We start from the raw sequence: 27,274 nt of genomic DNA, 5'->3' as shown, positions 1-27,274 counted from the left end.
GTGTGTGTGTGTGTGTGTGTGTGTGTGTGTGTGTGTGTGTGTGTGCTGGACAGCTGGGGGTTAAACTTCTCTTCGTCTCCTTGACAAATTAGCCCGTTTGTTAATCAAAGCAAAACAAATATTGCTTTTCATTCGCTCCATTTGTTTGAACGAACATACAGACGTTCCCAAAATACTCGTTCCCCCTCAAATGTAATTAAATTGTGCCTTTAGTGCAAACATGCAGTGGTACTCCAATTAGTTGTGTTTTTGTCGTCGGGTGAAGACGGAGAATGGCAGTGGGTGCGCCCCGGGCACCGTGGTGTCCTGACATGGAAGTAAAAGTGTGTGTGTGTGTCACACACTGAGAGGCTGCACCAGTGTTTGCTGAGCTGATATTATAGTTTTTAATGCTTTGTCCCTCCTCAGATGTTCCCTTGCATCCTAACCTTGGTCCCTAGGATCCGTGTCAGCAGGAACAGAAACAGCTGCAGGTTTGTATTGTTACAGGTCATCACAGCACCTCCTGCCACCAGCTGCTCCTACATGAACCTTTCTGCTAACGTCGAATGTTATGAGTCCTTATTCCACCAATCAGCACTCAGTGCATGAATATCGGGAAATAAAGAAGACTTGATTGGCTGAGAGAGATGTCATTGGTTCGCTGCAGTTAAGGCGTCAAGCAGGAAGAAGAAACACATTACTTCTTCCTGCTTCCCTTAAAACTGCGGTGAGAGCGCGAGGAGTGAGCTGATGCGCCGGGTTTGGGTAAAAATGCGTTATTGTGAATGAAGCTTTTCCACCAAGGGCGCACTCAGATGTGTGGTGGGAGGCGTTTATTTTTTCTACTTAAGCTCCAAATTGTATTTTTATCGAAGGGCCGTATAGATCGCTCAGCAGCAAAATGTCATCCGTCAAGCTGTCGATGAATCCATCCTTTCATTTAACGATCAGCCGGGCTGATATGCATTTCACGTGGCTCCATATATCCGTAATGGGAATCAATGGAAAGCAAATAATGCCGCAGGAGCGTGTGACGCCTCGCTGATGGAGAGACGGGTTATTTGTTCTTTACTGTATACACCTGGATCAAGGCAAAGATGGCGGCTTTGCAAAGAGCCATACATTCACCCACAAACCGGGGGGGGGGGGTGAATGAAAGAGACAGAAAGGAAGGAGGAGGTGGAAACGACGAAGGCAGAAAGAGAGCAAAAGAAAGGCAATTAAAGAGAGAGGAGGAAGAAGAGAGGCTAACAAAGGGACGAAGAGAAGCAGGCGAGGAGGACGAGGAAGGAAGGGGCCGGGGGTTTCAGTTAAGTAGTGATTTCATCATGTGATTTCGGGGCCGGGGGTGTCTGTGGCAGCTCTAAAGCACACAACTTTTTACGAAGTGAAAATCAAATATTAAAAATGACAGGCCTTATAAGTGCGCTGAGTGAGCTCGGGTCACGGAGGGAGGGAGGCGCGGGCGGCTTGTCAGCTACTATCTGTCAGGGCGAATTAGAAACAATCAGGGCCGAGTGAAAGGGAAGGTGATTGTTATTAAGCGGCGGGGCCCTGCGAGCGGGCTCCCCAGATGTGGCCGTGCATATAAAAGAACAGGAAGCCGGCGGTTTAATTCAGGAAACTTGCCGAGGCGAGCGAGCAACGCCACAAAAGAGGAGAGGGAGGAAGGACAGAGGAAACGGGAGGAGGGGGGCACGGGGCTCCGAGCCGCTAATATGCTGGAAGTTACTTTGATAGCACGTCGGGCTTTTGTGGAAATTTGGAGGGGGGCCGTTTCCCTCGGTCTGCGCACGGGGAAGAAGCCGGGCGGCCCGCAGAGACGAGGAGACCCGCAGGTGAAAGCGAGTTCCCCGTCAGGCCGCTGCCCTCAAACTGCTCTGTGACAGACAGGAGGAGGTGGGGGCTGCACGCGCGGGTGGGGCGGTTTGAGTGACAGTGAGCGAGCAAGAAGCACAATGGCCGCTGTGACGGGCCGCCACGCCGCGTTTTACCAGCTGAATAAAGTAAAACTCTACAGGTTTCCAATACGTTCGATAAGCCGCTCTTACTCAGGGACAGTTCACAAACATCACTACTTGTTGTCTTTGATTCAGGCTCTGTTTTATGGACGCGCTGCTTCAGCTCCTCGCCGGGCGTGACGACCGTGCAGGCTGCTGCGAACGCGTTTAAACACAAAACATCAGCCTCCACCTTCCAGCAGGGAAACTACCTGTGCCAGTTTCAGAGTGACCTGTCAACGATCGGCCTTCAAACAGCTGGAAGCCACAGCTGTGTGCCACGGATGGTGTTTATAAACAATGTCTTTTTAATAAGAGTTTTTCCTTTATACACATAAACAAAAACAGAAGATTACAGGTGATCTGTACTTCTCGGAGATTTTGGTAATTAAAATATTTCCCCAGATAACACAGTCCCTGCAAAATAATCCCACTCATTCCCACCCAGGTCACTGCCCTAGACCTGTACACTGTATTTCCACACCTGACAAAAGTGAATGCACCTGAAAAATTCTTATAGATTCTGAAATGCATGAAGGAAAGGACGCCACGTGCTTTGACATGTGAGTGAGTGTTTGATTTCTTCCAGTTTTAGACACGCCGTGAGGTCAGTGGGAGGGGCAGCGTCCCCCCACCTCAGTAGAATCGCCCTCCTGGCGTGCTGAGGATCTTTTAAAACGTGCCGTTCTGTATCCGTAATATTATTTTGTAGATTATTTTAGGACATTTTTAGGTTTGATTTACGAGCTGTGGAGTTTTATACATTATTATATTTATACTTTCTTTAAAATGTTCCAGATCACAGTAATAAGGTGCAGATGTATTTACAGTAATACAGTAAAAACAAAGCAGTCCTTTGTAAATTTACAGTGGAAATTTTTACAGTGCACAGCGGGGGCCCAATCATGGGCGCGAGCGGCTCGGAGACTCAAAGTCAAGTGGATCCATTGTGTCTCCGATAGTTTCACTTAACACTAGTTAGGTGAAATCAATGGGAAGTACAGGAGGAAATGAAGGAGGCTGTTAAGACGGCTTCTTTCATATAGTGCTTCTGTCTGGGAGCGTGAAGGGCTTTGATTTCTGTTTACTTTGTACTCGGGATATCGCAAGAAATTATCCCTCCCCTTAAGAGTCCCTGATCATCCAGTAGGTGGAAATAAAGCAGACTTGTTACACGCTCCCTCTCTCCCCCTCCTGTCGTCTTTATTGCGGTGATCAGTCGAACGCTCGCCTAACACGAGCCGTCTCTGGTTTCCACCTCCCGGGTTTTTCTACTCTGCTGCCACTGCTGATGTAGCGGAGGTTATGGTGTTAAACATGGAGCTGCTAAACGTTCCCCAAGGTAATAACAGTCGGTGTATGTACGGCGCCGTGCTCGCTCTACGGCAGCGGGAACTTTGTGCCAACTGTGGAAACGCAGAGAGGGAAGAAGTGACGGGTTCAAAGCAGCTTTTAGTCGCGTCGTCTGTTTAATTATACCTGCGATTCATATTTTTAAAACACACCTGTGAGTCTCTGTCAGCTGTCAGAGCGTTTGTAACGCCGGAGGAAGATCGGGGAGGTCGATCCGGCTCGGGAACAGCGTTAACGTGGATCTGTACGGGCAGAGCACGCACCCACACCTGCCTTATGTCACCTCCTCCAGCTCATGCTCCATGATCATCCCTCTGACCGGAGAGCCAGGAGATGAAAACGGATTCAGAGCCGATGGCTGTAGGGCAGGACTGTTCAACATTTTATACATGACCTCTCCTGTTCGTCATGTGACCACAGTGTAGATTGTTTTTATCTGGATGCTAGCCTTTTATTTCTTGGGATTGCATTTACGCTTCAAAAATCATAAAAGCTGCATTAGCATGATTCCACTGAGCACAGCTTGTAATTATCATAAACTTTACTTCTGTGTAAGATGATTTTCTGCACTGATTCAGAAACCTTTGGAGATCCTGTCAGCTCCTGTGAGGGAAGCACAGAGATGCTAACTGCGTCGTCCCGGCAGGTCTGTCTATAGGGTGGAGTTACAGCATTTTGACCTCCTCAGATTCCATCTAACAATCACCATAAAACCATAAAGCGTGCTGAAAACGACTCGGCGTCCTTTTGTGGGCTTTAGAGAAGCGTGGCTGAAACGTGCCTCTGCGAGCATCCAGAGGAGGATGACGATGATAATGAGATTATTTATCTTCAGATTTCTCCAAGTAGTTTCTGCAAAACGTTACATTATTCCACTCTTCCTTCCTCCTCTTCCTCACCCTCCATGAGAAATGTGACTTGCTTAATAATGTGGAACAACCTCTTTAAGTAGGTTTCCTTTCAATTAAGATCATCCACCAAACTAATTAACAGCCCTGTCTCAGAGAGAAAGCAGCTATATGAAGACATATGAGAAATAAAAGAAGCACAAACTCAAATCTGAGCAGGCAGCTGACGGTACACGCCTGCTGGAGTGTAATGGACGGTGTGTTGTGTAGTAAATGTCGGGCGCGGGGCTTCAGATTCATCAGGTCGCTGAAATGATTCGACTAATCGATCTTGTTGGTGACTATTGGGTCTCTGAGCTGCTTAAGCGGATGATGGGTTGGCTGAGTATCTTTCACATCGCCTCTGAAACACTGGCTGCTGACAGTCTGTGTTAGGAGGTCGGAGGGATGAGAGCGAGCTTTGTCCCTGTTTGGACCTTTTCTCATTCACACAGTCAGCAGTAGAAAACAACCGAGTGTGGGGTTAAAATAAGCACACTGAGCTGAGACAGACGTGCTCATCTGCCTTCTGATCAGAGCAAAGGTTTAAAAATGAAAACGGTGGAATAAAGAAGCACCAAATTCACATGAATCCAATCCCACGTTTCTGTAGGAACCCAAATCCAGGCCATGTCTAAGATTTCACAACGATTAGCAGGGAAGGATGAGCAGGGATATAGAGATGTACCAGAGCAGCATTAGCCATTAATCACCAAAGGTGGAGCGGCAGGGAGAGAGGGAGCCTTAAACACTGTCCTAGCATGACCCGGCCTGGGGCCGTGTGGTCCTCCAGGGGTCCGTCCGCCTGTCGACACTCGGCACACACAGAACATGTGCTCCGTACCAGCTCATCGTCAAAATCATTTCTGATATTTATGATGGAGCAGAGCGCAGAGTTTACATTTCTGACAGCTGGCGTTTAACTTCCTAATACTGCGTAATGCTACCCCTCTGCTTCTTCTACAGTGTTCATTTTGGTTCACTCTGCTTCTTTGTTCTGCACATCTCATCTTTTACCTGTAGTTTCAAATCTGGTTTCAGTATCTGTGGCTTACATGGGTCCCAGACGGAAAGAAGTAAAAGATGAAGGCCTTCACAGATCACCTGTTTGGAATAATCAAAATCAACAATACAAACTACAAAACAGATGACAAAGCTTCATCCTTGTGTTCTCACCTCAAGCCTCATCTCCTTAGCTGAAGTCAGGGCTCTAGCACACCAATATCACTGATATTGTTGCAATTAATTATTGTCAGCAAATCAGACATCCAAGCCTCCGGACAGCTGACAACGAGCTGACTAAACAACAGAGCCTAACGTTATGTCAGCTAATGTTAGGCTCAGGAGTCCAAACTTTCCAGCTGAAAAACTGTTTGATTACCTTCTCAGATCATATCAAAACTTATTCACTAAGAGTCCACCACTTCAAAGACAGTTTCACTTATGCCAGCTAACAGCACCTAACAGAGGCTAACAGTAGATAACAGTAACTAACAGCACCTAACAAAGGCTAACAGTAGCTAACAGCACATAACAGAGGCTAACAGCACATAACAGAGGCTAACCGTAGCTAACAGCACATAACAGAGGCTAACAGCACATAACAGAGGCTAACCGTAGCTAACAGTAGCTAACAGTACATAACAGAGGCTAACAGCCCCTAACAGAGGCTAACCATAGCTAACAGAGGCTAACAGTAGCCAACAGATGCTAACAGCCCCTAATAGAGGCCAACAGTAGCTAACAGAGGCCATCAGTAGCTAATGGGGGTTAACAGCAGTTCTTACGGACAGTAAAGTTCAGGATATCATCAACACCTCAGTACGGAGGTACATCTGGTAACCACTATTTCTCTTTTGCTCTTTTAGCGGGGTGTTTCCCTGCAGCTGATTTGTAGTCACCATCTTTATGAACTTCAGCAACTATTCACGTCACAAAAAAAGCTATCATTAGCTAATGTAAAATTCTAGCTAATGCTATTATCTTTCTGAAATGGGTGTTTTTCTCCAGGTGATCAGAACACATGCTGGGTTCATGCTGGGTTCATGCTGTCCATGACATTTGTGCAGGACTAAAACCAATAAATAATAAGCACATGACTAAAAGTAAAAATACCAAACTATTCTTCAGAAACTGTGAGTGTGGCTGTGAGAGGAGGGTGCAGGGTCAGTCTCAGCCTGTCTGAGCAGATAAAAGTGGTTTTGCTCTTGTTTCCATGTGTGTGTGAGTGTGTGTGTAGCCTCATCTCACACACACAGATCACCGTGTTGGGAGGCAAAGTGAAACAGGGTGACCATAAAACCAAAATGGCCTTCACTTAGTGTTCCTGCACCCCCTCCCTCAGCCCGCTGCCTGCACCCATTCCTCTTTTTCTTTAATTTTTTTTATTTTTTTATTCTGTACTATGAATAAATTTACTCTGTCCCGGACATGAAAATGTCAAATACCTAAAATACACCTAGGCTAAATAGCATATTAATTTTTAATGCCTGCTCATCCTATGCTGCTATTCTCATATCAGGCCTGTCTGCCAACAGCTGTTGCTGGCTCTGTAGCTGGGAATTTATCATCCATCTAGCTAAAGGAGGGGACAGAGGGAGAGAATAAAAAAAGAGATGGGAGACATTGTTCGGGAGGCGAGGGGAGGGGGGAGGGACAGCTCTGTGTTTTCATGGATCCCTACCTGCATTTATATCACCCGCACCTCACAACTTTCTTCCTCTGATATACGAGTGGGATTCAATTACACTAATGCCAAACATAAATTGTTGGAGATTCGCTGCTTTTCCGCCTTTGCCGTGTGAGAAATAAGGAGCCGAGTGGTGACATTGACGCTGGAGGTAGTGACATTGGGGAGAGCGGCAGAGGGAGACGAGATGCACTGAAGCAATGTGCCAGTGTGGGTGTTGAATGCCACCCATGTGCGTTTTTAGGTGGCATGTGGTGGATGATTATCATAGATTATCACAATCCAGATTGTTACAAGTTCTGTCTGCGCACATAGCAGCAGTGTACTGTAGCTGTGTGACTGTGTGTGTGTGTGTGTGTTTTGGTTTAAGACTCGGGGCCTTTGGGGATAAGGCTATGGTGAGTGAATGACGAACAGTTGGAATGTGTGTGTGTGTCTTGTTCTTTTATCCTGACAGTGGGAGAAGTAAATACCGTACAGGAAGTGGAAAAGCTCCACGCTCAGGACATTTTGCTGCTGGCACACACATGCTACACTTGGCAGAGCAGCTCAGGTGTCTGCACAGGTATATCAGATGTTTGAGCTTTTTCTTCATCTTTACTTTGGAAGCTAACCAGCGAGCGAGGTGGTCGTCATGTTAGTCAGCTGCCTCTCCTGGGAGCCTCTCGCTCGTCTTTAAGAATTCACTTTTATTTTCATAATTGCATACAAGCGCTCGCTGATACAGCAGCACGGGTCATATCTACTGACGTGTGTCAAAAGTAAAGATTTTAGACTTTTTAAAGGTTTCCCTGCATTATTAATTATCATTCTTATCAAACGTGATTAGAAAAATTATTGTTAAAAACCCTGTTGGGTGTTGGCTTCTACTGTCTCAGACTACAGTGCTGTCTGTCTGTTGTCTGTCTTTCTGTCTCTTGTCTGTCTTTCTGTCTCTTGTCTGTCTCTTGTCTGTCTGTGTCTGTCTGTCTGTCTGTGGTCTGTCTGTCTGTCTGTTGTCTGTCTCTGTTGTCTGTCTGTCTGTCTTTCTGTCTCTTGTCTGTCTCTGTTGTCTGTCTGTGGTCTGTCTGTGGTCTGTCTGTCAGTTGTCTGTCTGTCTGTCTGTCTCTTGTCTGTCTTTGTTGTCTGTCTGTGGTCTGTCTGTCAGTTGTCTGTCTCTGTTGTTTGTCTGTCTGTCTGTTGTCTGTCTCTGTTGTCTGTCTGTCTGTTGTCTGTCTGTCTGTCTGTCTGTTGTCTCTGTTGTCTGTCTGTCTGTCTATTGTCTGTCTGTATGTTGTCTTTCTTTTGTCTATCTATCTGTCTGTCTGTCTGTTGTCTGTCTGTTGTGTGTCTGTCTCTGTTGTCTGTCTGTCTGTGTTGTCTGTCTGTCTGTCGTCTGTCTGTCTGTGTTGTCTGTCTGTTGTCTGTCTGTGTTGTCTGTCTGTCTTTTGTCTGTCGTCTGTCTGTCTGTCTGTCTGTTGCCTGTCTGTTGTCTGTCTGTCTGTTGTCTGTAGTCTGTCTGTTGTCTGGCTGTCTGTAGTCTGTCTGTCTGTTGTCTGTAGTCTGTCTGTCTCTTGTCTGTCTGTCTCTGTTGTCTGTCTGTCTGTTGTCTGTCTCTCTTGTCTGTCTGTCTGTTGTCTGTCTTTCTGTCTCTTGTCTGTCTTTCTGTCTCTTGTCTGTCTGTCTGTTGTCTGTCTGTCTGTGTCTGTCTGTTGTCTGTCTGTCTGTCTCTTGTCTGTCTTTGTTGTCTGTTTGTTGTCTGTCTGTCTGTTGTCTGTCTCTGTTGTCTGTCTGTCTGTCGTCTGTCTGTTTCTGTTGTCTGTCTGTCAGTTGTCTGGCTGTCTCTGTTGTCTGTCTGTCTGTCTGTTGTCTGTCTGTCTCTGTTGTCTGTCTGTTGTCTGGCTGTCTCTGTTGTCTCTCTCTCTGTCTGTCTGTTGTCTGTCTGTTGTCTGGCTCTCTCTGTTGTCTCTCTCTCTGTCTGTCTGTTGTCTGTCTGTTGTCTGTCTGTTGTCTGTCTGTCTCTGTTGTCTGTCTGTCTCTTGTCTGTCTTTGTTGTCTGTCTGTGGTCTGTCTGTGGTCTGTCTGTCTTTGTTGTCTGTCTGTTGTCTGTCTGTGTCTGTCTGTTGTCTGTCTCTGTTGTCTGTCTGTCTGTGGTCTGTCTGTCTGTTGTCTGTCTGTCGTCTGTCTGTTGTCTGCCCGTCTGTTGTCTGTCTGTCTGTTGTCTCTCTGTCTGTCTGTCTGTTGTCTGTATGTCTGTTGTCTGTCTGTGTTGTCTGTCTGTCTGTCTTTCTGTCTGTTGTCTGTCTTTCTGTCTGTTGTCTGTCTGTCTGTGTTCTGTCTCTGTTGTCTGTCTGTTGTCTGTCTGTCGTCTGTGTGTCTGTTGTCTGTCTGTTGTCTGTGTGTCTGTCTGTTGTCTGTCTGTTGTGTGTCTGTCTGTTGTCTGTCTGTTGTGTGTCTGTCTGTCTGTTGTCTGTCTGTCTGTTGTCTGTTTGTTGTCTGTGTGTCTGTCTGTTGTCTGTCTGTTGTGTGTCTGTCTGTTGTCTGTGTGTGTGTCTGTGTGTCTGTTGTCTGTCTGTCTGTTGTCTGACTGTCTTGCTGCTGACCCTGACTCCAGCAGGTAGACTCTGGATGTGCAGGTGGAGGGATTCACTCGTGCAGCAGTCGTGTTATTGAACCATGCGCGCGTACTTCCGTGACGGCAGAGGGTGACTGTCTGTGAACTCACCTTAATACACCACCTGCATACTGGTGTGCAACCTGTCTGTTAGGATGAAGAGGCCTCTGGCTGCCACTCCTCACTGACTACTGCTCACTGCGATGGCCACCTGCAGGGAGAAACAGAGGAGGTGATAATGAAATATAGACCTGAGGGATGAGAAGGAGCGCTGACAGCGATGTGGAGGAGGGGTCGATGTCAAGATGGAAATCTAACAAATTCAGTAAGCGCTGCTTCAGAGGTCAAGGGAACGCAGCAGAAAAAGGTTAAAGATGAAATCAAAGCTGGGGCGCTGCGGTGCCCGGAGGCGCAGCTGAAAATCTATCCCTCCAAGGCAAGGCCACCGCTGACGCGAGGCAGACAAGAAGCTAAATACTGCACGCCACTCGGGGATCTTTCATTTTCAACCGATCAATAAGGGCTTATATTTATCAGGGCCTCGGAGCAGCTGCCACGTCTGACAACCTCCACTTCATTTCTGCACTCCTTTTTTCCTGCAACTCCTCCTCTTCTCCTCCTCCTCCTCCTCCTCACCCTCACACGCTAAATTGAGACCCATCGACCATGAAAAGGGGCAGAGACCCTGGATTGCCATTAACCCCCCTTGTGTCACTAGGCTGCCTAACACACACACACACACACACACACACACACACACACACACACACACACACACATGCCCTGGAGATACAATCGTGCTCTGCCTCCCCCATCTTTGAAGAAACATGCCTTATCATTATGGCCTTGGCAGAGACACCAGCACCAGTGTCTTTTGTTTCTCAAGCTGCCCATGCCACCCAAACACACACACACACACACACACACACCCCTCTCACTTTTCATTTCTCTACATCTGTTTTTCCCTCAAATTTACTTCAAATAAGAGCAAACGCCGGCTCTGGAACGCCTCCTATAAATCCGAGGAGCGTTACGAAGACGGGGTTTAGGGGTCTGAGTTAAAATAACTGGCTGTCTAATCATCTGCACAACAATATTTGCTGTGAGGCATTCTAAATAGATTATCGCTAGTCCATCTGTGTCATCATTGATTTATAAGGCATTAAGCTGCTCGGGGAAGAGATAGGGCCTCGCCTTCTCTGCTGTTAAAGGCGCTTCTTGTCAAAATCAGGGGCATGGCAACGGAACAACCGTGGCACCCGTCTAACCTCCCCTTTAATCGCGAGGCGAGAGGAAGTGAAAATAGGACGGGCGTATCTGTGTTTTTTCTTTTTTCTCCAAAAAGGGAAGTATGAATCCAAATTTTCAGCATCTCTTTTTGTTTGGCGATACAAAGAGACGGGAGGAGGGGAGGAAGTAGAGGGGGAAAGGAGAGAGAAACAAACACACACACACACAGAAAGAAAAAAAAACAAGGGACATCATTAACATATGAATGCTATATGCAAATGGTAGGGAGAGAGCAGATGTTGTTGCATTTAATTGACCTATATGTGAATTGTATCCAAACCTTTCAGTGTGTTTCTGGGCCCGCCGAGTACAGTTTTACTGGCTTTCGAGCACTCTGCAGACGAGCTGCGATTTTATCAGCGTTTAAACATCAAGAGGAAGACGACTGAACAGAAACCAAGGAAAACAACTTCTTCTTCTGCTGTGTGTTTTGTGTCCCTAACAGGTGGGTGAGGGCAGAGACCGACTCCGTTTGAAGAGGCTCTGCAGATATCAGGGATTCCTTCCAGACTACCGAGTAGCCTCAGCTCAATAAGAGTCTGACCGACACACAACAAAAACTATTGATGTGATTCAAAAATCATATCATGATGACATCACAGAGCTCAGACCTGAGAGGTCAAATCTACAAATGTGTTTTTGATCGGGAGGTAAATTTAAAGAAACCGAACGTTTCAGCCACAGAGTCTCGTTTATTTATCGTTTATTCTTTAAGCTGTTCACAGGAAAATGTTTCTGTTCATCAACAAGCACACCGTTCTTCATCGTCATCGTCTTCATCACTCACTTTGTGCATTTGCAGCTGCAAACATCAATCTGACCACTCCCCCCCAACACACACACGGTTATAGACTAAATAGACTAAAGCAGGCAACAGTAGATAAAACAGTGTAAATCTGACACTGGAGCTTTATGGCTGTGGGAAGCAGACCCTCTATTGACTTTCCTCCACTGAGAGCCATAAAAACATTAATCATATTTTCCAGGAGTGGACTTACAGATATGTGCACACACGTTTACTGAAAGCTGCGTTTTTATGCTTCGTACTGTGAGGAGATGTTCCCGGGTAAGACCTGCTGTTTGGGTTTGCTGCATCATGCACATCTTCGTTACTGTAATATTACAGTTGCTGTACGCAGAATTACACACAGTGTAAATACCCAGTATGGCTGCTGCCGAACACACCACTGCGAGGCTCGTCTTTCTAAACTCTGCCTCGGAGCAGCTACATGATAGAATATATATATGATGATATTATACGCAGTGATACTTCCCTCCCACTGCGCTGGTGTCACATTTAATACCCACCAGCTTCTAAACCCAAACCTCTAAAGGCTGGATGGCTTTGGGAGACGTGACAGAGGGCATCGGTTCACGGTGGATTCAGTTATTTAGATAAACAATTAAATAAGAGATCTTTTTTTTCCACTATTGAAATTTGTTTCTTTTTTACAACATTCCCACAGAAAAGAGACATTTTCCATGAATTGAGGGAAACTTTGTGTTTTATAATTGCAGCGCAGTCTGAGCCGTCACAATGTTTTCTGTAATTTTGCACTTTTATTTCTTACAGTTTAAATCAAAGATGGTTTCCTTACTTTACTTTAAACCTCGTTACACTGGCAGGAGGGGCTTTCACCGGTCCGGCCCACCTAAAACCAAAGTGGGCCATATGTGGCCCACGATGTCTCAGATCAATCCTGTCCTCGCAGGACGCTCACGCTGGCTTCCTGTCTGCAGCAATGAACGCCATCAAACAGGTCGGCCACACTTCTATTCGTGGCGAGAAGTTTCACTGGTTACTAGCACGTTTGGCTGCGCTGGCTGCAGATGGGAGCTGAGTGAAAGAAATGACCAAGGAGCCCGTTCTGCCCTGTGACGGGGCTCAGACCACCGAGGCCTCTGCCTGCATGAATTACCGGCAGAGGCTCAGCGGTATCCAGTGACGAGCCGGCGTGTAACCTGCCAAGGCCCGCGGAGAAAGCCGACACATGTTCAGCCTCTCGGAGCTGCTCAAACTTGATTTCCTGCTGCAGGTGGAAACTCGAGCAGAGCGAGGAGGTGAGGGAGAGTCACGCCTTCCACACGGAGACGTCTGCCTGGGCGAGCCATGAAAAACACACATGCTATTTTCATCTGCGGCCTCCACCTTTCTTTTATTTTTCTATTTCCCTGCTCCTGCCTCCCTTTCTTCCCCTCTTGCACCAGCAGCCCCTCCCACTCTCCAAGCACACACACACAAATTCTTTGGAATGTCATTAAATTGCATTAAATAGCCTTTTGTCCAGGGGCAAGGACCACCCGATATATGATAATACATTAAGGCCCCAGTGCAGCAGCCACTGAGCCGAGACCATCTTAAGAACATGCACGTTGTGTGTGTGTGTGTGTGTGTGTGCGTGCCATGCTAAAGAGCGGACAGCAGCGTGTGGAGGAGAAAAAAGGTGGAGCAGGGAGGATGGAGGGAGAGGAGGTGGCTGGCTGCGCATGTGGCTCTCTAACAACTGTGACACATACTAATAGAAACATACCTAATAAATTACAAGCTTTCAGAGGCTGGCAAGCTGACATTTTCTCTGTGCGCGGGACAATTTCATATCTGCGGCGCAAAGTCGAGAGCCCGCTGGACCAAATTGCATCACACAGAGATGCCAGAGGATTAGCATAAAAATTAACACTTAAATTTCAGCTTATTGTCAAGCCGACTCCTGCACCGGCTGCCTCACAACAATCAATTCCTCTTAGAAATCTGATTAGATTCCATGACGCTTATTATCCCAGTCATGTCTGCATGCCCCACTTACTACACCGCTGGCATAGCAGAGCACGGCTGCCACCGGTGCCCGCACCATTTGTTTAAATGGAGTTAATTAGAGAATAAATCTAAAGGTGTGGCATTTCTTTGACACGCGATGCTTCATTCTCTGTCTGCTCGCCCGTTTCACGTCTTCGGTCGGTCCGCCCAAACTCCTCCAGTTCCTCGCCACGGCGGATGGTCAAACAGGAAGTGCGAGCGGTTATTGTTCACAGTTTCCCTCCCTTTCTAAAGAAGAATGAGCTCAGAATGGACGTATTTACATTACAATCTCGCTGATTTGCCTTATTTATAAATGCCACCGTGGTTTTCTCATCATTTCCACCCCCCACACCCCCCGACTCCACTCCAAATGAACTTGACATTTTTTTAATGTTTACAGCAGCGGAGGAAAATTTAAAAAAAAAATTTCTCATCTCATGAAGCTGTCGCAATGAAATATTTGTCAATATCCCTTTCTGTTGAAGCACATTGCACAAGTATGCACTAAAAGCAGCGCGCACATTGGGTGGCTTTGCAAAGACTCTTGATTGTTTAGACAAATGGCATTTCATCGCATCCAGATGTCTTTAAGCTGTGCTCAACCGCCATCGCTGCTCCGCGAGGCGCAGGCTGGATGTATACAAACATCTCCTCATAACTGCATTCCTCATCTGGGCCTGCGAGCGTCACGGCCTCGTCACCGGGCGCAGCTAGCATTTCATATTTCTGGTTTTTAAGGCCGTCTTCGGAGGGCCAGCGACGGAGGGGAGCGGGGTGCGCCCCGGCCGGGTCGGGCCTTATAACACGACGGCGCTACAAAGGGCCCGAATAAAGACGCCCACAGGGCTGAGAGAGGGAGCGAGGGGAGAGGGAGAAGGAACAAATCGTCTGATGTTCTAAGTGGATAACAACAGCTCCTGCTATGCAGCGGCGGAGGCGCAGAATAATTTAAACCAGCTCCCCGGCCGCCCCCCCTCCTCTCCTGGCCACCGCTCTATTCTTATGTTAACACGGCTAAAGCGGAGTGGGCCACCCAGCAGCACGGAGCAGAAACTTAAGTCCACACTTGAGGAAAAATAATCTCGCTGGCTCTCTGCGAGCACTGAAACTTCCACACGGAGCTGCGGCGCTCCGGACGGGAAGGCCGAGCACGCCCGTGCATTGAGAGCGTATTGCTTTCCAGGCCTGGAAGAATAATAAACGTGCCGCTTAACTCGGCTGTTTTGCCTCTCGGTTAATGCCAGGCGGCGGCGGCGGGGAGCGAGCTGGGGGGGTTCGTAAGTCTGTAAATGCAGAATAAACACGCTCTCTTTGTTGATCGTGGAGCTGCGTTGTGCTTTTTCTTTCTCGTCTTTGTCTGACGAGCTCGCTCCCTCCTCGAGCCGCCGTCGTGTTTGGTCTCCAAACAGCACATGTGAGGTGCACACCTCGCTGATATTTTATAGGTTCAAATCCCCGGGAATGGGAGGGGGGGGGCCTCATATTTTATACTGGCGGTTTATTTTAACGGGGGCTTGTAATTAACGCAGCATGTCCTCTATCTCCCAGTCATCTATGCCAAGGCCTTTATTTAAACAACTTTATTGTGAAATGTTTGCGTTCTCAGCGTTCGGCCGGGGCCCACACACAGAATATTATTTCATACTTCAAGGAGAGGGTAGGGGCTGGCGGAGGGGGGCTTGGAAGAGTTTATGCTCTGAGCAGTTATTGTTTTTGATTACAGCGAGACTCTTTTTAAAAAGGATCGGGCCCAGGGACCGAAGATGTGAGAAGCTGAGGGAGAACCTGTTTACAGAAGGAGTGTGCAAACCTGAAGCTGTGCTCGGGCCAAATGTACAATCTCAGCATGATTTATGGGAGTAAGATCAGAGTATTTATGTCCCGACGAGAGCACTTGTTTAATGCCACTGCTCGGGGGCTTCTTCCTGGAGAGCCTGTTTGTGTTCTTGTGGGGTTTAATGGAATCTGATGGTGAGATCGAGTGTTTACGTTTGGCCAAAATGACCCAGAGTTAGCACATCTACACATTTCTTACAGATCAGACCGGGAGATGCCGAGACCCGCGTGCGTCAGTATTGTAGGCCGTACAGAAAAAATGGCCGCCGTCACCGTGACGTCACCGCATCGGTTAACTGGTGGCTCTCTTCCACAGGGCGTCTTTTGTCCCAGGGAGGCCTGCAGGAACGAGTAGCCCGAACGCCTTCGTTCCCCTCCAGACGCCCAGGGTGGAGCCGTTCGCTCCTCCACAGCTTTCAAAACATGCCTCTTACGTCTAAATTCAGCCCTCCGCTCTTTGGAAACGTGGGTTTTGGCCGTGCGGCTCGAGTCCGTGCTTACCTTCTCGTGCACGTTTTATTTAAAGTGTTGCTCTTAAAAAAACAAACCTTAAAAGTGCATTAAGGCCCGTTCAGGTTCCATAATGGGTTTTAAAGTGAGAATGAAACCCATGTGATAACATACATTAAACACACAACAGTCTGGCTGAGCGTTAAAATATTTCTGATTCAATTCTTTGACCTTCATAAAACACTCACAGCAGATATTCTATTCATATCATCTAATAATAGAGCATCCATGCCTATAATACAATATCGTGCAGGCCTTGCAGTGCCAGTGCATTAGCATGCCTGCTGGCCAGCAGATCAGATGGATCACAGATTGCCTTGGGGATGCTAAGTTTAGTGTCTTCTGCTTTTAGCACGGCGAGGAGATTGACAGGAAAAACCTGCGAGAGAGAACGATTCACGACAAAGGTGGCGAGCGAGGAAAGCTGCTCGGCTGCTGCCTGCTGAGCCGCCGCCGAACACTCGGGCAAGTGGATTTCAAGAGAGAGTCGGAGCAACTGATGCTGTGGGCACCGCTGCGTGCGAAGACTTTGCACCGCGGCCGGCTCCACGCACACACTCGAAGACTGAAGGCTGAGAGACCCACTTCACTCGTCACACCTTAACCTTATTTCATCAGGCCAACGTGTCCGGCTTCGGGCTCGGAGCGGTGGTTGCTCGCTCACAGACTGCAGAGGTTACTCATGACTGTGTCATGACTTTGACTTTATTTGCATAAACAAGAAGAAAGATGGAGATGAAGAATGATCTGAGAACCTGTATCCTGCTGTCACGTGGAAAACATGTGCAGCTAAAGTGCTTCTGTTTCATGATCTTCCTCCCCCACCTCCTCCTCCTCTCCCCCACACAGCGAGGAGAGCCTATAAGGGGATAAAGTGAGATGTAGACACTTCTTTAGCCCAGCGGAGGCCAAACAGATCGAAGGCGGCGAGCACCTGGCTGCTGTCCTCTGCCTCCTTTTCCTTACCACCTTTCCTTCTCCTGTTCACTTACACTCATCGTCTCTGTTTCATTTCAAACGCGCACCTTTTTTGACCAAATCAAGCACTCGTCTGGCTGCGTGTGGATAAAAACAACCACAAAAGCTCACATAAATCCAGATTTTCTACCGCTGCGCTCTAAAACAAACAGCACAGAAGGAAAAGTGCTGCGCTGCAGAAAAATGATCTGTTTTTTAAAGTTGCGCTGCTTCCCCGACTGTTTAAAGGCACAACTTGCACACAAACACGTTCCCGAGAGCTCTCGAGCCCCTCGAGCCCCTCGAGCCGGGGCGGTGGCCGCTCGCCGGAGCTCCATCGATCCTACCTGGATCCGCCAAACTCTCCACCATGTCATTCAAACCCTTTCAATTTTTAATCACCAGCTCAGAACCTGCACTGTCTAACACACACAGAGTGGCTGGTACACAAGTCCACACTCTTACCACCCACAGTACTTCAAACACTCTTATCCCTCCACACACACACACACACACACACACACACACACACACACACACTCTAAAGACAGATGCATGTAGGCAGGTTTCTGCAGACAATTCAAACACAGAGCCTGTTCTCCCAATGCCAGCTGACAAATAACATTAAATCAATGTGCACACTGAGCGTGTGTGTGTGTGTGTGTGTGTGTGTGTGTGTGTGACATTAAGCCGTGTGTTATCACCTGGCCCCCGTCTTGTGCCCAGACTGTAGCCAGTTTTGACCTTGAGCGCCGCCATATTCATTACATCATTAAGTTACCTCTTCATTAACTTTTCATTGTTTATGGAGGAGGCTTTGGGAGGCAGGGTGGATGTGGGGTGAGGCGGGATGGATGGAGGGGGGTCTGATCCACAGCCCGGTTATCGGGGCCCTGCTCTTCCCTGACTTTGTGGCTGATTATTGGAGCAGGAAGAATGTGCAGCGCAGACCTCCGGTGATGAAGCCGACAACTGAAATTCCTGCTGCCTCTTTGTATTTATGTATTTTTCAGCAAACTGAGAAGATGCTGCTCTTCCACATTATCCAGGGCGGCAGAGAAGCCACCTCCTCCAGCTCATCCGGGGGAACCCTGAGACCTTCCCGGCTCACCCAGAGATGTCTCATGTGTCCTGGTTCTGACTCGGGGTCTCCCCCCAGTGGGACATGCATCCTAGTCAACACACCTGGGGCTCAGCAGGTAGAGCTGCTGAGCAGAAGCCTGGTGTTTCGATCCCCGGCTGCTCCAGCCTGCGTGCCAGACACCGAACTCTGGACGTGTTCATCGAGCGCGAACGTGTGAACGAGGCGCGAAGCCCTTTGAGTAGAAAAGCGGTACGACTGACGGTGAGATCTGATCAGTCCGATACATACGACTGGAGTAAGAACAGGCCCTCAGATATGAGCGGTCTCCACAGTGATTGTGTGCGATCTCGTACATCATCCATCCTGTATCTGAGCTCTGAGCATATTTGCGAGGGCTGGCCTCGTAGCCACCAGGCACTGTTGTGCTTCCACACCACTCGAGCTTTCTGTCATTAGCGATGCATCGCCCCGACAGCACACACAGATTGTGTTTAAAAAAAAAACTGTCCTTGCCAGCCGCCATCTACCATTGCAGGCCAATTATAAATGGCAACTCACTATACAGCACGCTCACACACTCCCCCTCTCACTTCCTCTGTTTAGCAGTGGTGTCTGGCCAGACTCCACTGCTTCTCTTCAATGACGGGGCTCGATGTCCCCTCGTGTTACAAGCTGCTGAACGCTTGTTAGTTCGCACTTTTTCACAGAGAGCTGGGGGGGATTTACACCCAGAGCTTTTTCCAGATGTAAAGGAGGTGGGGCTCGGATTTCACCTGAGCCAAGCTCACGCCGACATTTCAAACGTGAACGCTGATGGAGTCCCACATTTAAGCATTTACTTATTGTCACACTCCCAGGGTCATCTGCACCAAAGAACACACAGCCTTCAAGTCATCTAAAAGAAAAACACGCTCATATTTACTGTACATAAAACCAGTGAAACACTCTGGATACGAAGCGAGCTCTGAAGATCGTCCGCCAATTACTGAGAAAATGAGGGAGGAGGGTTAAAAACTCTCTGCAGACATCTGAACTCAACTTTAGAGAGAGCGAGTTCTGCACAAAAGGCAGATTAGTGGAAAAAAACAGGAAGCGCGCTTCACTCGGCGAGTCCGCGAGCTCTTCCTGCTGCAGCCTAAAAACATGCAGCCACCTTCAGGAGAGCGTCAATGAAAGCCCGTGAAGAAGCAGCGACGCCACTGCTCTTCAGCCACAAATCTACAGTAGATCCTCGCCGTGTTCCTCTAGCAGGCTGACCGCCCCCTCCCTGGCGAACGACCCGCGGATGAAGTCGTTATTACGATCGTTAAACCGAAGAACCTCGGCACCTAATAAGGTCGCAGGTGTCGTCACCTTTAAACGAGCCGGCGCATCACACTAGCCTTTAACCCTTGTATGGTGTTCGGGTCTGTGAGACCCGTGTTCAGTTTTTTTCAAAAGAAAAATTTAACAATTAATTATTTTTCACGTGTAAATGTGTTGTGTCTTTCCACTCACTCCACTTGATTATAACTGATTTATTTATAACATTTTATATAAAAGAAAAACGAGAAGCACATTAATTCATAAATGTGATCTAACAAAGGTAAAGGAAAAAAATTAACCATGTTTGCTGTTCATATGTCTTGTAATTGGGATGAAGTAAACATCTGTTGAGTAATTTAACATAAAATTGTTTGATAGTGTTAATTTGGAAAGCCAAAACTCTAGCGGGTCCACCAGACCCATGAACACTGGCTGAGTAACAAAAATACGAACACCACACAAGGGTTAACAAGTTTCACATTCAGTAAAAGCGGAGCCCACTCTCTGTGCACCGTTTCATTGTTTTCATTTGGGTTTTCATCCTTTTGAAAACACAGTGATGTTTTTGTGGACATTTATATCATGTTTAGTAAAAACTGTGTGACAAGTTGATTTTGTTCCAAATAAAAGTAGCATTCAGTCAGTGCACATGCATTCATGTCGTTACTGTAACCTTATCGTTCCCTGTGAGCTGCAACACTTCAACCGTAGCTGCCTCCAGTGTGTGAATGTGAGAGTGAATGAATAGTGGCATTGTAAAGCGCTATATAAATCCAATCCATTATCATTATCTGCTGACATTGGAGAAGAGGTCAGAGGTCATATGTGATATGATATTTCTTTCTATATGTTGACAACACGCAGGACACGTGTAAGAGCGACCAAACAGAAGCTGCTTGTTGGAGGAAAGAAGCCGGAAGCTGTTCTCCCATTGGCTCATTGGCTCATCCCTCCTCCCCGCCACGCTCTCTCTGTCTCACCTGTGTTCCAATCAAATTACCTGGAAATGGTGTCTTATAACCGGGTACCATCTCTGAGACTCTGTGACTTGCAACTGAAATTAAACAAACAGCTTAGAAGCGATTAGGAAACTTCCTCTGCGAGCCAGATGTTTGCGGTAAATGGCGGCGCAGCACCGGAGCGTGACGCAGAGGAAAACACGAGCCCTTGTTCTCTACTCCACCGGAGCCGCAGGTACGAAGCGACTCGAATGCTGTTTTAGGCTCTGACTATTAGGAAAGTGGAAGATTGCATCAGCAATGCGTGCGTGCATGCATACCACACACAGTCTCTGATGATTTTATCTTGCAGGTCTTGTTTTCCAGCAAAGTGAGCTGCACTTTTCAAAAAACTGTGCAAATACAGCAGGTCACTCGTTCTTCTTCTGGTTTATAGAGTCAGCAAATAAGTGGAAACCACAACTGAAAGGACAGATAAGCAAAAAAAAGTTCCTCTGTTTACTTTCATTTTCCCTCGCCTTTAAATCGTTTTTATCTCCTTCTGTTGTCTTCTACAAGATTACACTTATCTCTGTGTGCGAGACCTGGTTCGCTTACAGTCAGGGTTTACGTGATCTGAAACGACAGCTTATCGGCGGCAGCAATCGAACACACGCAAAGCTCTCATAATGATGATGAAAATATTACATCTCTCCATCGAATACAGGGAAAAGTCGTACACTGGGCCAACCTGACCGTAGAAAAGCTCTCACTAAATTTAGCAGCTCGTTGGAATTAAACCTTTTTAAATGAACTTTGGAAACTTGGAAAACCGAGTTTAATATTCAAAACAACTTGTTTTAATCATTTTATTCATTCAGGAGAAAATAAAGTGAAACCCTGTGAAGCACACGTCTGATCTCTGATCGCGGCTACAGTCTGAGGCTCTGTTTCTCTTACCTCTTGTAACGCGATATAATAATCGTAATAATCATTCTTTGACATTCTTATTTGAGTCTCTCATGGAGGTGAACCTGTGCGTTTACAGGTCAGCCTCCATCACCTGAACCCTCACCTGTCACACCTGTGACTGGAAGAACTAAACTGTGGACAGAAGCAGCGATATCTCCGAGCCAGCTCAGACGGTTGGAGAGAGCGGTCAGGGCGTGAGCAGCCCGGAGGAGACATCCTCCAACTCCTCTGAGAACACCTCAGCATCCTCTCCAGGAGGAACATCTGGAACACCCCGGTTCTGTCACCAACATCAAACCTAAAGTTCTACTTTAAAGACACAGCGATCCCAACAAGAACCGACTGAGTTCAGGACTCTTCGTAAACGCTAAACGAATCACCGTAAAGTCGTGCACAGAGCTGTTCACAGAGGCGCTTCAGCAGAGATCTGAGCTGCGTCTGTCTGACAGCTAACATCCAACCTGTTCTCTTCTCCGTCACAGAGCCTGTCGTGTCTGCCTCAAAGCACTACTGTCAAGCTGACGTGTGATTAAGACACTTTAACCTCCTTCCTCGTGTAGCCTCGTGGCTGTCTCCGCACAGTTCATGTTGAACATGTCTGGGCTGTTGGGATGTTGGGACTGGGATGTACGATTTATTCTCCGCTCTGCAGGTCCGTGTGAGAGTGAAAGGTCAATGGTCATTTTGCCTGTGATCAACAACCTGATCCAGAACAGCGATGAACCTTTTTGGTTTCAGGTTTTGGGTAAAAAGCAAAGTCTTTGATTTACCAGTCGATCCACGCCTCCACCCTCAGCTCTGGGTACTGACCGAAAGAATGAGGGCGCAGATACAAGCGGCATAAATGAGTTTCCCTCAAGATGGGGCGGGGCGGGGGCTCGGAGTCGAGCCGCTGCTGCTCCACATCAAAAGGAGGCGGGATGGTTCAGGTACATCCTACCAGGAGGAAGCCCTGTTGATGTCTCTTGGGTGATGGAAGGACGGCTAGCGTTGGCGTGACAGAGGTGGATGTTGGGTTGGCGTGAGACGGAGGGAGATGATTCCCCGCGGCGACACATGAAGGGAGCATCCGAAAGGAGAAGACGTTCGAGGCAATAGCAGCTGTTTTTGGCGCTGCGCCCATCGCTGACTACGACCGACAACTCACCGGGTTCACGAAGTGCTGGCGTGAGCAGGTGGGCGGACCCAGCAATAGGAGGGAAAACTGCATCATTAGGTCAATAATCTCATTTTCTAACTGTTGCTTTGGAGTGAGATTGTCCTCCGATGGAAGCCGAACAGAAACGCGAGCGGATCTCGGCGTTGCTGTTGCCATACTGCACACGCTGCAGTCTGTCTTTGCTGCACGCTGATGTGTGTAACGCGTGTGTTTGTGTGTCTTGTAAACCAGATTTTGATCTGAGTGAGACTTCCTGGGGAAACAAAGGTAAACTGAACTAAAGGAAATAAATAAAGCACTCTGGACGTGACCACGAGCTCCAAACGGGAGTCTGGCCGAACGCTTCAAAACCAACGGCCGAAACTGTCACATGACCGAGCGCGCTCTGTGTACTCTGCTGCGGGTTTCTAGTTTGGCGTGACGCACAGCAGGACGCTAAGCGACTGCACGAGCGTAAGCAGCTCCCCGCATTTCCAAACACGTGATCGGCCGTTACTGCTGGAAATACGAGCCGTGTGTAAAAAGCAGAGGTGAGGGCTCGAGCTAATGCTACGTACAGCGTGTCGTCATCAGACCACACACAGACCTCACACGTACCCGCAGCAATCAGCCCTCGCTATCTGACACGGAGGGGAAACGTGCGCGTGTGCACATGTGTGCGCGAGGCAGAGAAAGACCGCCGAGCCCCAGGGACAGCGTGTCACATAAGCTCCGTCACAAGGCTGCTTTATTGAGCCTGGCATGGGTCAGACCCCTGCTGTCATCTTCAAATATGCCTGCCACCTGCTCACACGACCACGCTCACACATCCGTATCTGTACACGCCACGTTCACGCACACACACAACTCGGCACACATGGCCCGGGAAGAATTCATCTGCGTTTCCTGGTAATTGCAACAAAAACACAGAATCTGGACGCGTCACGTTCGTTTCCCAAGACCCCGGAGTGGAGGGCTAATTTCAAACAGCCTCTCGCACTTCTGTCCTTTTTCCTCCGCCCGCCCTTCCTCATCCTCTCGTTTCAGGGGGAAAAAAAGGCCGGCTTTCCTTTCTGCTGTTTGCTCAAGAGAGGCAAAGTTCTTTATGTGCTTTCAGATTCCATACGTCGACAGGAGATACGCGCCCAGGCCGCCGTGCGGGGCCGGGCGACGCGGAGAGACTCACGTGAGCGCACGACCAATCAAGCCCGTTCTTCCTTAATAACTTCAGCGCACGTGCAACAAAAGTGGCAACTGGCACAGGCTGAACTCTTCATCACCGCAAAACGAGCCCACGTGTGTGACAGTGTGTGCGTCTAGTGCGGACACGCTCTTTTCCTCACAAACACGAGCATGTGTGTGAGTCTGTGTGTGTGTTCCCTGATGGAGATAAGTCTGAGTGGTTAGGAGGGAACAGATGTCAGCTGGTGTCGGCTGCCAGGAAGATTGAACAAAGCCAATCACGTTGCCTTCCTGTCCAAAACGCATGGCAGAGGGAGACCTGCATCTAACAACAATTTGCAGCATTAACTCTGAGCATGCCACCCTGCCTGCACACACACACACACACAGAGCAGCGTCATCCTGTTTGGATTAAATATGTTAAACAACTGGAGGAGACACAAAATACTGCGGGGGAAACAAACAAAATGGCGTCTGTAATATGATCTGCCCTCGCTGCTACAGTAGCTCAATCATTCATAAGCCTGTACAGCGAGAGGGCTGCACAATCACACAGCCTCTACCTGGTTCTCTCCCCAGCCAATCAGCGTCTAGGTCGGCAACGCCGCAAAGCATGCAGGGATACGAGCGCGTCAGAGAAAAGGCTGTCGTGTTATCAGGACGAGTGTTTCGTGCAGGGGGATAAAAGTGCAAAAGCTAATTTGGGAGAGAGAAACACAGAGGTCCTAATTCTTGAGAGGAGGGAGTGAGTCATGCAGAAAAGCATATTTAGTGTGTATCATAAACAATAGGAGAGCAGAGAGGCACTAACAAACCCACAGAGCACAGGGACAGACAAAGCCTGTAAAAATATCTAAACTGCCCCGTAAATAAAGACACATGTCGGAGACGTCCGCCGAGAAACAGGCGCAGAGATGCGGGCTGCTTGGCGCTGACGTGGATCGCACCGGCACGCCGAGGCTCGTTTGGACTCACAAAGTCCAGAAAGCGACTCAAAAGTCCCGACTGCAGCTTCTCTGCAGAACCCACAATAAAAGAACCGCACACACGCACACTCAGAGACGTGTGTGTGTGTGTGGTAGTCACCATCTTAGCCTTGACTGACAGATCTTTAGAGGTTGTCTGTTACAAATCTGTTGACCTTTGACCTCCCTCCAGAGTTGTAAAAACCACTCTCGTCTCCCTTAAGACTCTAAACAGCCTGCCCGTGTGTGTGTGTGTGTTTGTATTTGTGTGTGTGCACGGCTTGTGTGTGTGTGTGTGTGGTGTAACCCTGAGGTTAAAGAGCAATCTGCAGCCAATTAAGCGCTTCACTAGGAGGGCCCTGCTTCCATGAATGAGAGGAATGCTGCACGAGCTTAAAGACAGGGACTTGACTGAGTGCTCTGAAAGCAGCGTGTGTGTGTGTGCGTGTGCGTGTGCGTGTGTGTGTGTGTGTGTGTGTGTGTGTGCGTGTGTGTGTGGTTTACAGTGCAGGTCTCTGTGCTGGTAACAATTAAGTGTCAGGGTGCTAATGTGAGGGTTTAAAAGTTCACCTCAGCCTGAAGCCGAAACCTCCAGAGAGCAGCCAGCATTTACTACAGTACACATATAGTAGTTCACTGTACAGACACAGCAGTAGAGTCTAAAGTAAACGTTTCCTTTAAGTACAAAAGAATTCCCGTTCCTGTGGAACGCTGAGTAACATCTGCACGTATTTTTAAAAGATGACGGCAGGATCGCTGGGAACGACGTGGATCCAGGAGAACCTCGGGAAGCTGCCGTGGATCACTCGAGGATGTAATTCTACAAGTTTGTTTGTGCTCTGTTAAAAATGTGGAAAATGAGCGAGAGCCTGCTTATTCTCACAAAAAGGCCGAGCGCAGCGGTTCGTTAGCAAAAGTCATAACAACTCAAAATAATTCATCATTTACAAACCGCTCTGACAGAGGTCCAAAAACTAAATTATTAAATTATTATTATATTATTATTACATTTGAAAGTCAAACCAAAAAATCAACGAAAGACAACAAAACAAATACAATTTTAATTAAAAAGTTTAAAAAAATTATCCTGCTAACTATCCATCCATCTTCTTCCGCTTTATCTGGGGCCGGGTCGCGGGGGCAGCAGCCTAAGCAGAGAAGCCCACCCCTCCCTCTCCCCAGCCACCTCCTCCAGCTTATCCTGGGGAGCACCAAGGCGTTCCCAGGCCAGCCGAGAGATATAATCTCTCCAGCGTGTCCTGGTCCTGCCCCGGGACCTGCTCCCGGTGGGACATGCCCGGAGCACCTCTCCCAGGAGGCATCCTTGTCAGATGCCCGAACCTCCTCAGCTGGCTCCTTTCGATGTGGAGCAGCAGCGGCTCTACTCTGAGCCCCTCCCCCTATCTCTAAGGCAGAGGCCAGCCACCCTTCGGAGGAAGCTCATTTCCGCTGCTTGTATCCGCAATCTCGTTTTTTCTGTCACTACCCACAGCTCGTGACCATAGGCGAGCGTAGGGGCGTAGATCGACCGGTAAATTGAGAGCTTTAAAGGAAGTTTCTGATTCTGTGACATCACCTTGGCGACGAGGGGGTCTTGAGACAAACAGGAAGCCAGTGGAGGGGCAACTTCTGCTGCACGTGCTCGGAGACGAGAGCGTCGGAAATATTTGAAAGGACTCAAATAATTTGAGTCTGAGCTCCGACTGTAACAGGAGGGAGGAGGAGTCGGCATCAGCTTGACACATGGACAAGTGGGTGTGGCTAAAGGAGGAAGAGATGCCAGAACTATAAACTGTCAGCGTTCAGAGGCGGATGGACGACATCAGCAAACAGGCGCTACAGGTGCTACTAACTATGGAGGACCTCACTGAGCGTGCTCGGAGACGTGCAGCAGCAAAGAGACAGGGCGCTGAGGATTGAGCAGCGGAGGCAGGAGGGACGGTCCCGTCCTGCTCTCCTTCACCTCCGCCTACACCCAGCAGCCCCAACCATCCATCAGAGGCTGAGCGGAGGACCGGGGCCCAGAGTAATGAGCCGTGAGGCCCCTTACACGTGTTGATGCGCCGCTAAATAAGATCCATTTACCCAGACTACCCACCCTGCACACCTCCCCTGATTCCCACACCCCCACCTGAAAGTCAGCCCCCGCCTCTCGTTTCACCTCCAGAACAGCTTTGCATGAATCGCTGTTCAGAATAATCCTGCTTTACCCGATCCTCTGTCTAAAACGAGCTACTGTAGCTCCTCTGCCTTAAGACGGCGTGCTTCTGATTGGCTGCCCCTCACAGACAGACTGCAGTGCTGCATTTTATTCATATTCAGCATTACTGACTGTTTTTTATTGTACTTTCGTTATTTTCCTTTCCTTATGCTGTGCTGTCAGCTGTTTTGTTGTAGAGTGTGTTTAATGTTCAACATGTTCATAACAAACTGAAAACCTTGTGAAGCCTCGTTTCTGGTTCTCGACGTCCAAGAGAGCCGTCCACGTCTGCCGGCGGCACGTCTGCGAGGCTTTTAATGCTGCAGTGACTGAAACCGAGCCCGATCAGAAACACACGTAAAACAGCGTGCACACGAGGAATGGCCTCGTTAGGAAACCACGTTTACCTGTCAGCACGTCTGTCACAAAGAAATGTAACACTGCCAGAGTCAGTCTGAGGGGCGGGGCTTCTATCCCCTCTCTGTGACATCATCCAGATCCGAAGGGAGAAAAGACTGTGATAAACTGAGTGTTTGTAGCAGCCTGAGCTCACTGCGCACACACACACACACACACACACACACACACACACACAC

At 48.3% G+C, this 27,274-nt stretch overlaps 1 protein-coding gene across 5 annotated transcripts in view; it reads right to left on the bottom strand.

Moving 5' to 3' along the window:
• Positions 1-27,274, bottom strand: part of znf536 (zinc finger protein 536) — a 217,744-nt gene that overhangs the window by 126,650 nt on the left and 63,820 nt on the right. For all 5 annotated transcript variants that reach the window (XM_013909124.1, XM_013909123.1, XM_013909122.1 and 2 more), the window contains one exon: positions 9,616-9,715. The gene's annotated coding sequence lies outside the window, so the exon portion shown is untranslated. The remainder of the gene's footprint in view (positions 1-9,615; positions 9,716-27,274) is intronic.

Source organism: Pundamilia nyererei, unplaced genomic scaffold (assembly GCF_000239375.1).
Source record: "Pundamilia nyererei isolate P.nyererei 1_Seehausen unplaced genomic scaffold, PunNye1.0 scaffold00019, whole genome shotgun sequence".
In the NCBI taxonomy this organism is placed as follows: domain Eukaryota; kingdom Metazoa; phylum Chordata; class Actinopteri; order Cichliformes; family Cichlidae; genus Pundamilia; species Pundamilia nyererei.
The sequence above is the reverse complement of the archived record's forward strand: the minus strand, read 5'-3'. Positions and strand labels throughout refer to the sequence as shown.